Source organism: Lipotes vexillifer, unplaced genomic scaffold (genome assembly GCF_000442215.2).
Source record: "Lipotes vexillifer unplaced genomic scaffold, Lipotes_vexillifer_v1.1 scaffold42, whole genome shotgun sequence".
NCBI lineage: Eukaryota > Metazoa > Chordata > Mammalia > Artiodactyla > Lipotidae > Lipotes > Lipotes vexillifer.
This window is the reverse complement of record NW_006783436.1, coordinates 2,231,985-2,244,739: the sequence shown is the minus strand read 5'-3', so window position 1 is coordinate 2,244,739 and position 12,755 is coordinate 2,231,985.

The following is a 12,755-nucleotide window of genomic DNA, read 5'->3' as shown; positions in this document are numbered from 1 at the left end:
TCCCTTTCTAGGAAGAGCGTTCAGGCATCAGGCTGGGCTTGGAGCTTTTGAAGAGCTACTGCAGATTCAGCTTTGGGGCAGTGAGGAAGGTGGGTGCAGGGTGGGGGAAGGTTGTTTTTAAGATGCCCAGCAGGCTCTAACATAGGTGGCCTTGATGGAATCTTCCAACTTCAACAGTCAATAATTATGCAGTGGAGCCAGGAAGGATGGCTGGGTGGCCCCAGTGGGCAGATACCTGGGATTATGAGAGAATAGGTACTGGGATGATGGCAGAAGGAGAAAAAGCACACTTCTTTCTAAAAAAGTAGATTAGGTTTTGTTCTGTCTCCTGGGATAAGATAATGGGAGGAGACTTTAGTTATGTAGCTCAAACCCAGGAAGGACCTAGAATTCCAAGCAAGTCCTGATGTGTACGGTCTTTCTATGTTTTCCTTGAGAGGCAGTTACGAACTCATTCTACCAACGATGGAGAACTCACTTCATGCTTGATCTTCGGGGAGCTCTAATTCTGAACAACTTCCTTTATATATTGTATCAAACCCATCTTCTCATTTATTGTTAATTTTCTTAGGTGTGGATAATGGTCGTGTGGTTATGTAGGAGAAAGCCCTTATTACTGGAGATGCATTTTATTTTATTTTATTTTTTTAATTTTTTTATTTTTTTGTGTGTGTTACGCGGGTCTCCCACGGTTGTGGCCTCTCCCGTTGTGGAGCACAGGCTCCGGACGCGCAGGCTCAGCGGCCATGGCTCACGGGCCCAGCCGCTCCGCGCACGTGGGATCTTCCCGGACCGGGGCACAAACCCGCGTCCCCTGCATCGGCAGGCGGACTCTCAACCACTGCGCCACCAGGGAAGCTCTGGAGATGCCTTTTAAAAATAAGGGTGAAGTATTATGATATCTGCAACTAACTTTAAAATGGTTCAGGAAAAATAGCATATATGCTTATATATAGTAAATAAAATAAATATGACAAAAAGTTAATGGTTGAAAGGAATAGGTATAGAGGTGTTCATTTTACTATTCTCAACTTTCCTCTATATTTGAAATAATAAAGGACTAGGGGAAAAGTCAGCCTTCCAGTAATTTCTACCACTAGTCCTTATTTTCTTCTCTGGATGAACATGGAACTGATTTAACTCCCTTTTCTTGTGACAGCCTTTTAAATGTTGGAAGACATTTTACACAATGGAGGCACTCTATATCTATAACTCTTATAATGAGGATTTGGGTCATCTAACCATCCTGAGACCTCAAGCGCCCCCAGAACTTCTCTGTTGAAATGTGGGCCAGTGGAACTTATGATGGAATGTGATGGGGGAAGAGCCACAAAGTCTGGGCAACGGTTTATAGCAGTTGATAGAACTCATGAACTCCTTGGATACATGGCAATTTGTAGCTGTCATGGTTAATTGCATGGACTCTGAAGTCAGACTGCCTGGGGGTGTGGTTCCCAGATCCATCACTCATCAGCTTCGTGACCTTGAACAAATGACTACCCTGTCTGCCTCTTTCTCTCATCTGAAAACTGGAGAATAGAAGCAGAATCTTCTATTGGCTATTGATAATAATTGACATTCATATTGGTAATACTAATAGCCTCCTTTGGCTATTGTATAAGATTAACAAATTGAAAAATATTTAAGGACTTAAAATATTGGCTGGCACTAGCAGCTCTCAATAAGTGTTAACTATTATTGTTATTTTTATTATTATTTTGTTCTGAGTTTTATGTTTTTTTGCCACTAAACTAATCAATTCAACAAATGGTTATTGAACACCTGCTTCTTTATGTATCTGGTGATGGAGGTCCAGAGAGAAATGAGATTTTGTTATGCCCTGCAGGAGGTTACAGGCAGTAAGCAGGACCTAAAGCCAGTGGCTTCCTGGCTGGAGGGGAGGGAGGCACTGGACCTACAGCAAGGAAAAGTTCAGTCCTTCATCTTATCACCTCTTTCTGAGGGTTTAAGAGCTCCCGGATCCAGAACACTGCATTGGCCTTGGAAAAGAATAAAGAGCTCCCTCAAACTAAAGATAATGGCACGAGAAGGTAATATTTTTGAATGTTTTCCTAGAAGACAAAGAAAATTAACTTCAGCCTGATCTACCTGATAAAACCCAAAGAATAAGTATGATTCATGTTTGCTTTTTCAAGTTCCCATATTTTACCAATTAGTTTTAAAGGTAAATAAAATCATGACTATTCAGGAGAAATAGAAAAAAGCAAAATTAACATGAGTCAAGGCATATCCAACTAAGTCTGGTGCAGATAGGGAATGTTTAAGAGAAAATATTTCGTTTTGCAAAACATCCTTTTGACAAGTGTTCATGGCTTGTACGTGAAATAGCTTAAATCACTGATCACACCAGCAGTAAAACATGCCTGAACTTCAAGTCTTTTCATGTATTTTAAATGGTCCTCTTTTGGGGGGTCTCTCTAAGGGAGCTAAATGAGTGAGATCAAATAATTTTAATAACAAGAGGATTCAACAGTCCCTTGAGATACAATAGAATGCATATGACTGCTGATATAATAGATTCCCATCTTCAGCAATGATAAAGCAAAAAGAAATTGGAGCGGGTGCAGGCAGTGGGGAAAGGTGCTGCAGGACCACAGGTTAGGATCCTCCTGCCTTGGCTTTCTGCTAAGCGTGCTTAGTTGGTGGTTGTTTCCATTCTTTTGTGTCTTCACCAGTTGGTGAGTGCTTCCTTTGTGCAGTATGCCTTTCCAACATTTAAAAGAAGGTCACAAGAAGTCCTGTTGAGTTCTTCAGACTTTTTTTAAAAAATAAAAATATTTGAACTGACCTCGTAGCAGTTGCATAAACATGCTGGGAATATGGGCACAAATTAACTTGCTTGCTGTGATTTTATTCTTTAAGGCAAATAGATGGTGTACATTTTTCAGTCCTCTTTCTCCCAAGATGCTAACACCTTCTTACAGCTGAATTTCCTGAAAAGACATTTGTTCTAAACCAAAGGTCAGATGAGGTTCTTTAATTAGAAGTTCCAGAGAGTTCTTGTACACAGGTCAATTCTGTACCCGTTTAACTGGTTTAGGAAGAGCTATTGACTGCTGACTCTTTTTACAGTTTTTTTTCTTTGCCTGTTTCCTTTGAAAGTATCAGCTGGAACAACTTGTAAACACACTTTAGATTATGCGAGGTCATCGTCTGTAGATCTTGCGTTTTATGTGCTTGAATGTTCAGGAAGAAGGAATCACAGTATGTTGCTATGACTCTCATTCTCATCAAATTAGAAGGAAAATGTCCTTCACATAGAAATACAGTATTTCTTGGTCTTTTGTAGTAAGCTGAAAAGCTTTATCTTATCCTTAACTTCCTGTATGTGCGCTGTGCATATTTTCAGCGCTTGGGCTGTGGAGTCAAGAAGCCACAAAATTTGAGGTAGGATAAGGTGGGGAGCCTATTCTGCACCCAAGAACTTGAAAGTTTCATATAAACGGGTGTGTGGAGAGCGAACATTGTCCATTGTGAGCCATTGTGACAGTGACCAGTACTCAGATTTCATTTAGTAGTAAGACTGTTAGCTCACATCCTGTTCCTTGAAAGAATGAATGAAAATGTAGTTCAGGTGTTGTGGTTGTCATCCGTTTTATTCATTCAGCTAAAAATTACTGGCCATTCTCGGAGTGCCATGCGCTTTCCGGGGACTGTTTTTTTTTTATTTTATTTTATTTTTATTTTTTAATTTTTTTATTTTTTGCGGTATGCGGGCCTCTCACTGTTGTGGCCTCTCCCGTTGCGGAGCAACAGGCTCCAGACGCGCAGGCTCAGTGGCCATGGCTCACGGGCGCAGCCGTTCCGCGGCATGGGGGATCCTCCCGGACCGGGGCACGAACCCGCGTCCCCTGCATCGGCAGGCGGACTCTCAACCACTGCGCCATCAGGGAAGCCCCCGGGCACTGTTTTATTCCTTTATATTCCTTTATATTTTTGCGAGGCCTGCTGTTTCTCCTCTTTGCCTTTCTAACCTCTGCTGGTCCTGCAAGCCCCACCCCCTCAATGACCCTCCCCTGACTCTTCCCATGTGAGTTGCCTGGCCTTTCTAAGGCTTCTCTTGAGCTCCATGAAGCCCTCCAACATAGCCCTGTATCATATTTGCTGATTTCTTTGTAGCTGCACCCCCAGCTCCCAAGAGACTGTGGGATCCATGGAGCAGGGCCGGTGTTGTATTCAGATTTGTGCCCCAGCGCTTGGCAGAGCGTCTGGCACATGGTAGAAGCCTAGTGAATGGTTGGTGAATGAACGCAAGCAAGCGTCCTGCGTTCCCTACCCTTGGGGAAGCCTGAAGAAAGATGAACTAGATTTGAGATCTTACTGCATAATTAAATTACCCTGTCCAAATAATTTTTAAAGTTGAAAGGAAATTCAGAGATTGGCTACAGGAAATTGAGGACTAGAGAGGTGAAGAGAGTCGGCCAAGGTTATGCAGCTGTTTAGTGGCAAACTGGGACTGAAGCCCAAGTCTCCTGCTGGCCAGGCCTAGCCCAAATATAGGGAAGATTAGTTGTTATTTCCTCTTAAAAATTACCTTGGAATCCAGGCAGAATGACTTAGCAACCTAAAAATGCTAATGGGGAGACAGCAAATTAAAACTATTTACGGGAATGAATCTAACAGTGATTATGCAAAACTCTGGAAAGAGGAGAAGTGGAGATGGACTGACTCACAGCTGATTTCTTCTGACAGGGTCATGGGTCTGTAAGCCAGTGTTTGCTGGCCAAACTCTTAACGAGGGTAGATGTCTGAACAGGCCCAATTTAGCATCTGTCTCTGACACAGATTTGGGTTGAAAGACGTATGTCAAGTTCAAAAAAACTAATCCATGTGTTTGTATCCCTAAATGTATCAAACAGGGGAGCTGAAATATTTCTCATTTTTAGTGTTGAACAATGATGGATGTAAAGAACAAGTGATTTTAGAAACCAATTTAGCCTATTTCCAGAACAAGGCCCATAAAGAAAAAAATCTGATTTTGGGATGTGCGTTGAAGTCAAAGTTGACTAATGAGTGGTTAAGCATTGGGAAGGCTTTGTGAATATTTAGCAGAAACATGGCAAATTGGTACCAGTGACTCAGAATTTACCTGCACATGTGTTTTGTTTGGATGGTTCAGTGTTTTAACATTGAAAACATTGTCGACCTTTAAAAATAAGAAGATTTCACATGTAAAAAATTCTGGATTTCTACCTAATTTTAGAAAGTGAGAGAATCCAGTAACACTGGATGTACTTGTGTATTAGTTTTCTAATATACAAACTAGGTGTCTTAAAACAGATATCTATTCTCTCACAGTTCTGGAGGCCAGAAATCCAACATCAAGGTTTTGGCAGGGCCCCTCTCCCTCTGAAGTTTCTAAGGGAGAATCCTTCCTTGCTTCTTTCAGCTTCTGGTGGTTGCCAGCATTCCTTGGCTTATGGCTGCGTAACTGTAAACTCTGCTTCTGTCTTCACGTCACCATCTCCTCTTTGTGTCAAAATTCCCTCGGCCTCACTCTAGTAGGAACCTTGTCGTTGGATTTAGAGCCCACCCAGATAATCAAGGATGATCTCATCTCAAGATCTTTAATTATATCAGCAAAGACCTTGAGCCTGCCCATATCCTTCATCCAAATTCTCTGTGATAGGCAGAAAAATGGCCCCCAAGGATGCCTAAGCCCTAATCTCTAAAACCTGTGAATAGTTACCTTTACAAAAGGGGCTTTGCAAATGTGATTAAGGTTTAGGACTTTGTGAGACTCTCCCATATTATCTGAGTGGGCCCAGTCTAATCACATGAGTCCTTAAAAGCAGAGAACCTTTCCAGGCCTGTGCTCAGAGAGATATGTGAGGACAAAAGAAGGGTCAAAGGGGCAAAGCATTACAAGCTTTGAAGATGGAGGAAGGGGAGGCCATGAGGTAAGGAGAGCAGGCAGCCTCTAGAAGCTTAGAAGGCAAGGAGATGGATGCTCCCTAGAGCCTCTGAAAGAAACACAGCACTGCAGACACCTCGATTCTAGCTCAGTGAAAGTCACGTCAGACATCTGACCTCCAGAATGGAAAATAATAAATTGTACTGTTTAAGCCACTAATTTGTGGTAATTTATTACCTCAGAGATAGAAAACAAATGTGCTGATCAGGCAGATGGCTTGCTCCAGGTCTAATTGGAGGGTTTTGGCTACGACAGCCATTTGTCCTCGCCATTTCTTTTCCCTGTGCTTCCCCTAGAAAGCTGCACGGTTTGCTTCCTTATTCACTCAGGTGTCTGTGCAAATGTCACCTAATCAGAGAATCCCCAAGAGACCCCTAACCTTAAAACAAAACAGAAACAAAGCTAAACAAATCCTACCATTCTTTTTACCCACCTTTATTTTTCATCATAGCACACATCTAATGTTGTACATTTAATTGTGTCTATTGTCTGTCTTCCCCTGCTAGAACTGGAGCTCTATGAGGGCAGGGTCTTGCTAGTTTGTTCCTAGCTGTATCCCCAGGGCCTCAAATGATGCCCAGCAAGCAGTGGGCCATCAATAAATATTTGAGTGAACGAGCGGATGAATAAATGCTCCCTGAGGCCCTATTCATGTACTTCCCTTTCATAAGATTTCCTGGAATTCTTCCCATCAATTCTCTTCTAAACTGAGTGGATGAGGGTGCCCCCCACCTAAGCTACCATCCATGCAGAGGGTGTCCACTTGGAGTCCTGGGCCCCTCTGTTCTCCTGCTGTCTCTCTTTCCAGTCCTTGATATGAACTTTGGGTGAGGATGTGCCCGTGATCTCTGCACTACCCACTCCTGTTTCCTGGGTGTTATCTCTGCCTCTGTTCATTCCCTGTTGGCGCTTTTGTTTTTAACCTTTAAAACACTGTCTGGGGGCTTCCCTGGTGGCGCAGTGGTTGAGAGTCCGCCTGCCGTTGCAGGGGACACGGGTTCGTGCCCTGGTCTGGGAAGATCCCACATGCCGCGGAGCGGCTGGGCCCGTGAGCCATGGCCGCTGAGCCTGCGCGTCCGTAGCCTGTGCTCTGCAAAGGGAGAGGCCACAGCAGTGAGAGGCCCGCGTACCGCAAAAAACAAAAAACAAAAAACAAAAACACTGTCTGAACTGCAGTTTTCCCAAAAGCAGACCCAGAAGCAAGGACTGGAGTGCAGGTCCTCCATTTGGGAAGGAGATCCCGAGGAACAGAGTAAGGCAGCAGGGAAAGTGAAGGAGGGAAGTGGTCAAAGCTGATACGCAGGGCAGCAATGAGGACTTACCACTGTCAGTGACTGAGTTCAACCTCCTGGGGGCCCCTGGAGAAACCACGGGGGGAATATGTCCTAGAATTGACCTCCATCAGAGGCAAGGAAGCTGCAGTATTTATCCATCAGCTTCTATCCTTCATGAATTGAGAGTTATCTTTGGATGTGCAACATCCCTGGCATTTGCTGTTGCCCTGCAGGAGGGCTGCACAAATTCCCTCAGGGGGATGGAGAAAACCCTCAGGCAGATAAGCAAAGAGAGGCAAGTAGTTAAGAAGGCAGCTGACAACCTGCCTCAAATTGTCTAGGAGTTGAGGGGTGGAACGGCAACGTTCCTATCTCTCTGAAGGACCGAGACCCATACCCCACGCCTCCCGTGGTGAATTCACCCACTGCCGTACACTTTCCCGCCTCCACCATGAAGACACGACCTTAGCTTCTCATGGCTTGGCTCCCTGCAACAGTAAAGTAGTTCCTTGTTTGCATCGCTCAGATCCATGCGTCCGCTCTGTTATGCTTCGAGGTGGTGGCCGGCCACAGTCTCTAAGAAGAGAAAAGGACTAAAATCAGGAGCGCTCACACAGCAAGCTGCAGTTCCTGTGTTGCAGCTGGATCTGAGGCCATACTTGAAATCCATCACACACACACACACACACACACACACACACACACACACACACACACACACGTCCTTCTACTCATTCGAGATTCCTCTCACTCTGAGCCGTCATTTCATGCCGAGGCTACTTTCCTGATGGGATGGCCCAGACCTTCATCCCTGAGGTGTCAGAGCCCCGGTTACCTCGTCTTTGTCTGTGATTGCTGCAATTAGGTGCTAGAGTTCTGACTGCATGGGGAAGGGCCAAGACCCATACCCCGCGCCGCCCCCTCCACTGTGGTGAAGTCACCCACTGCCGTACACTTTCCCACCTCCACTATGAAGACGCAACTTTAGTTTCTCGTGGCTTGGCCCCCTCCAACAGCAAAGTAGCTCCTTTTTGGCCTGTGGGCTTACAATCGTCAGGTTCACAAAATGACCAGGTGACAGTTGTAAACTTAGGTTTAAGTGGAGCTCTTATTATATCTCTTGGTGGAAGCACCCTCCACTTCCTCTTGGGGCTTATGATCCTACAGAACCTAAAATTGTGGCGGTGGAAGCACAAATCCCCGAAGCAGGGACCGGGAGTTCCGGGGCGCTGCCACCCCCTTGGTTTCTAGCATTTGTTTTCTGGCTGTTAGGGACATGGCATTGTGAGTGGCTGTTGATTCCACATATAGACTGCATTTGGAAAGACAGTGCCCCAGCTCTACAATGTGTTTTCCTCCGGCAAGAGCCTTAGCTGAGCCTTTGAGAGCCCATTTCAAAGCTCTACCAGGGCAATCAAGAGATTCTGCATGATGGTGCTATATGGTAATAGCAATGAATTCAATGGTTATGTGCCCTTTATCAAACTTCTTTTACCATAAATCACTGCTCCTTCCAGAGTAGAAGGGGTCCCTTGTAATCAACTTGACATCAAATGTTTGGTCGGTCTCCTCAAAAGAGCTCAGTATCAGTCTGGCTCCTGATAGGTCGGTTACCCATCGGTGACAGTACCTCTATCAGGTTTGGTGAAAAGGGACTCATGCGATTGGGCACATGCATAGCCCTCATTTCTGCCATGGTGGTTACTCTGGTGATGGAGAAGGCTCTCATACAGAAAGGCAGAGAGAGGTGGTGCTGAGGTATGCAGCTGTCAGTGTGCTAAGCACTAGTCCACCAGAGCCGAAGGTGAACTCGGGGGTGGGCCAAGGGGATATGGGGTCTGCCATCGGGAGCGGCTGACACTTGCACCTTAGGATCACTAGCTAAGGGCTGCCCTCCCCAGGAACATTCGCATGGTTAAGGCTCTCCCTTCTTCTTTTCATTGTTCCTTTCCTGGGAATCCCAATGTACACTTATATTTTAAAGTTAGTTTTCTCTCAAAGAAGTCCCTCTCTCTCTCTCTCTCTCTCTCTCTCTCTCTCTCTATATATATATATATATATATATATATATATATATATATATATATATATATATATATAAAACATATGGAATCGACCCTTCATATCTGCAGGTTCTACATCTACGGATTCAACCAACTGCCGATTGGAAGTATTTTAAAAAAAAATTCTAGAAAGTTCCAAAAAGCAAAACTTGAATTTGCCACGCTCTGGCAATATTTTTCACAGCATTGACACTGTGTTTATAACTATTTACAAAGCATTTACATTGTATTAGGTATTATGCCTACTGTAGAGAGGATTTAAAGTATACGGGAGGATGTGTGTAGGTTATACGCAAATACTGCATCATTTTTTTTTTGTTTGTTTTTGTGTGGTACGCGGACCTCTCACTGTTGTGGCCTCTCCCGCTGCGGAGCACAGGCTCCAGACGCGCAGGCTCAGCGGCCATGGCTCACGGGCCCAGCCACTCCGCGGCATGTGGGGTCCCAGACCGGGACACGAACCCGTGTCCCTCGCATCGGCAGGTGGACCCTCAACCACTGCGCCACCAGGGAAGCCCAATACTGCATCATTTTATATGAGACTTGAGCATCCTTGGATTTTGGTATTTGCGGGGATCCTGGAACAAATTCTTCATAGATATTGAGGGATAACTGGAGAGCAAAAGAGAGAGAGAGAGAGAGAGGGAGAATATATAATATATTTAAAAAAAATATATATATATATATATACATGTATTTTATATATACGTGTGTGAGTAGAAAATAAAAACACCATAATATTAAGAATGACCATATCTGCATGATCAACATATAGGTGACATTTTTTTCTTATTTTTATTTTTGGATACTTTTATAATTTTTAACTGTAAAATATATCATTTCTGTAATCAAAAGTGAACAGTTACTTTAAAAATTTGGAAGAATCCACATTTGCATTTCAGGTATAAATTTTGGACCCTTTTGTCCTCAGTTTGCCCAATATTTTCAGTTGCTTGGAAAAGGATTTACTGCTATGAAACAGCTTTTCAAGTAGACATGAGAAATGAATGAAGACTTCAGTGCAGTTATGTCAGAAGACAGACACGAGGTCACATTATTCCTCACAGTTTGATACCATGTAGTTTCTTTTAGAGTAGATTCCAGAATGAAGAGAGACATACTGTAGTTGCAGGTATTTACTATGAATAAATCTGGGAGGTCCTGTGAGTTAGAAATATAATTATGCAAAAACTTTTACAGGAAAAGACTGCCACTCCAAGTGAACTGGAAAGGAGGCTTAGTCTTTTTGTTTCACTTCATTTTTGAAATTGAATCTAAGCACACTTTTAGTCTTGAGTGAAAAAAAGTATTTATTATATTATACATTTGTATTATATTTATTATATTATAGGTAATAGTTAAATATATTTTAACTCTTGAGATAACTACCTATATTTTGTTTTAAATCCAAAATTTGATTATCTTGCACTTTTGAACTTCATTTTTTTGCTTGAGATGCCTTTACAAATGTAGAAAAAAATAGAGACAGTTCAAATTTATGATAATCAGAATTAATAGTTATAACTCTTTTAGTACATTAGGATTTAATATCACAAAAATTAATAATTCTCTGCTTAAAAGAATGCCTAATTTAACAAGCTGTTAACATAATTTGTAATGACGTATTTTGTGCATATAAATGGATCATGTTATTTTGACTTTGACAATGCTTAGAGACAGTGTTTAGCATCAATTTGAAAAATCTGCCTGTTTGCATTATTAATTTGCTTAGTGGAAAAAGAAAGCACTAAGTTTTCCTAGAAACAGAGTGCAAGAGTGGACTTGGGGACTTCCCTAGTGGCACAGTGGTTAAGAATCCACCTGCCATTGCAGGGAACACGGGTTCGAGCCCTGGTCTGGGAAGATCCCACATGCCGCGGAGCAACTAAGCCCGTGTGCTACAACTACTGATCCTGCACTCTAGAGCCCACGAGCCACAACTACAGAAGCCTGCGTGCCTAGGGCCTGAGCTCCGCAATAGGAGAAGCCACCAAAATGAGAAACCCGTGCACTGCAACAAAGAGTAGCACCCGTTCACCACAACTAGAGAAAGCCACGTGCAGCAACAAAGACCCAATGCAGCCAAAAATAAATAATAAATAAATAAATAAATTTATTTAAAAAAAAAAAAAGAATGGACTTGGGAGGTTAACAAACCCCTCTATTTTATAGCTGATATAGATACCTAGAGTTAAATAATCTGTCCAGGTTAACAATGTATAGCAGACTTGCTACTAGATTTCTCACTAGAGTGGAGTGCTAGTATCATTTCATTTCAGGCAAAGTGAAAGAAAAATAAACATTTGTGGGCATCTATTATGGGCTCTTACAAAGATTTTCCAAGAAATTTTCTGAAGTGAAAACCAGTTGGCTTAGGAAGTTCACTTACTTTGTCCAAGGTCACATGGCTGACTAAAATTGGAGCTGTGATCCCAAACCAGGACTATCTCAATCAATAACACTTGAGAAATTATTATTTGGGAGAAAGTACTTCCAGAATTGTGGAATAAGGGCGTCCAAAAATCCACTCCTCAATGAAAGCAACAAAAACATTGGTAAAAATTTTCAAAATTATATTTTTCAGTTCTCTGGAAATTAATCAAAAGTTTGCACAAATCTAAAGTGTTTATTCAAGAAAAATGGCTGTATCTTGATAAGGACAGCATGCTTTGTGGCATTTTAACTATCCCTATCTCATTTTCCTCTCTCCAGTTTTATGGTAGCCTTGAATATGAACAGCCTTGCAACCATGACAACAGCTATGTCAACAGCCTCACGGCCCCTAAAGAAGGCAGATGGATTTGGAGCTCCCCCAAGTCCCATCTCCAGAGATTTGTCATAAAATGACCTGTCTGGCAGCTCTCTGAAAACCTCCTTTGCAGAGCTTGTCTTTATTTAACTTGACTCAGACCTAGCTCAGTGCGAAATCCCTTTTCCCAGGATGTTTGTTGTAAATAATCAGTGGCAATTGTTTAGCATCACAATGGCTGGAGGCAGTGATACCAGGTGGGGACTTCCAAAGGGAAAATTGGAATAGGGGACTTTGAAAAGCTCCAGCATATTACTGGGAGCCTAGAAGGACACACACATGTGCACTACCAGGAAAGAGAAGGCTCTAATTTCTAGCCTCTGGCTGACCTTTAGGTTCTGTATAAGCAAGTAGTAAAGGCTGAGGCAGAATTGTAAACTGCCACAGGGGTGAAGTCATGCCACAATATACACACAGAGCTCCTCAGAAAAGAGTGGGAAACTTACTGGTTCAAGGCATTTAAGGAAATCTCTATACAATCATTAGCTGACCACTAAGCTAACCAATATGGTACTTCAATGGCTGCAAATAAAAAATAATATAGATTTTACAGAATTAGTAAGGAAATGACTAAGCAAACAAATAGTAACAACAAAAATGAACAGCAAGAATAACATCCCTGGAGAGGAGGAAAACCTTATTTTTGGGATTGCCACATTATATTATTTAAAATA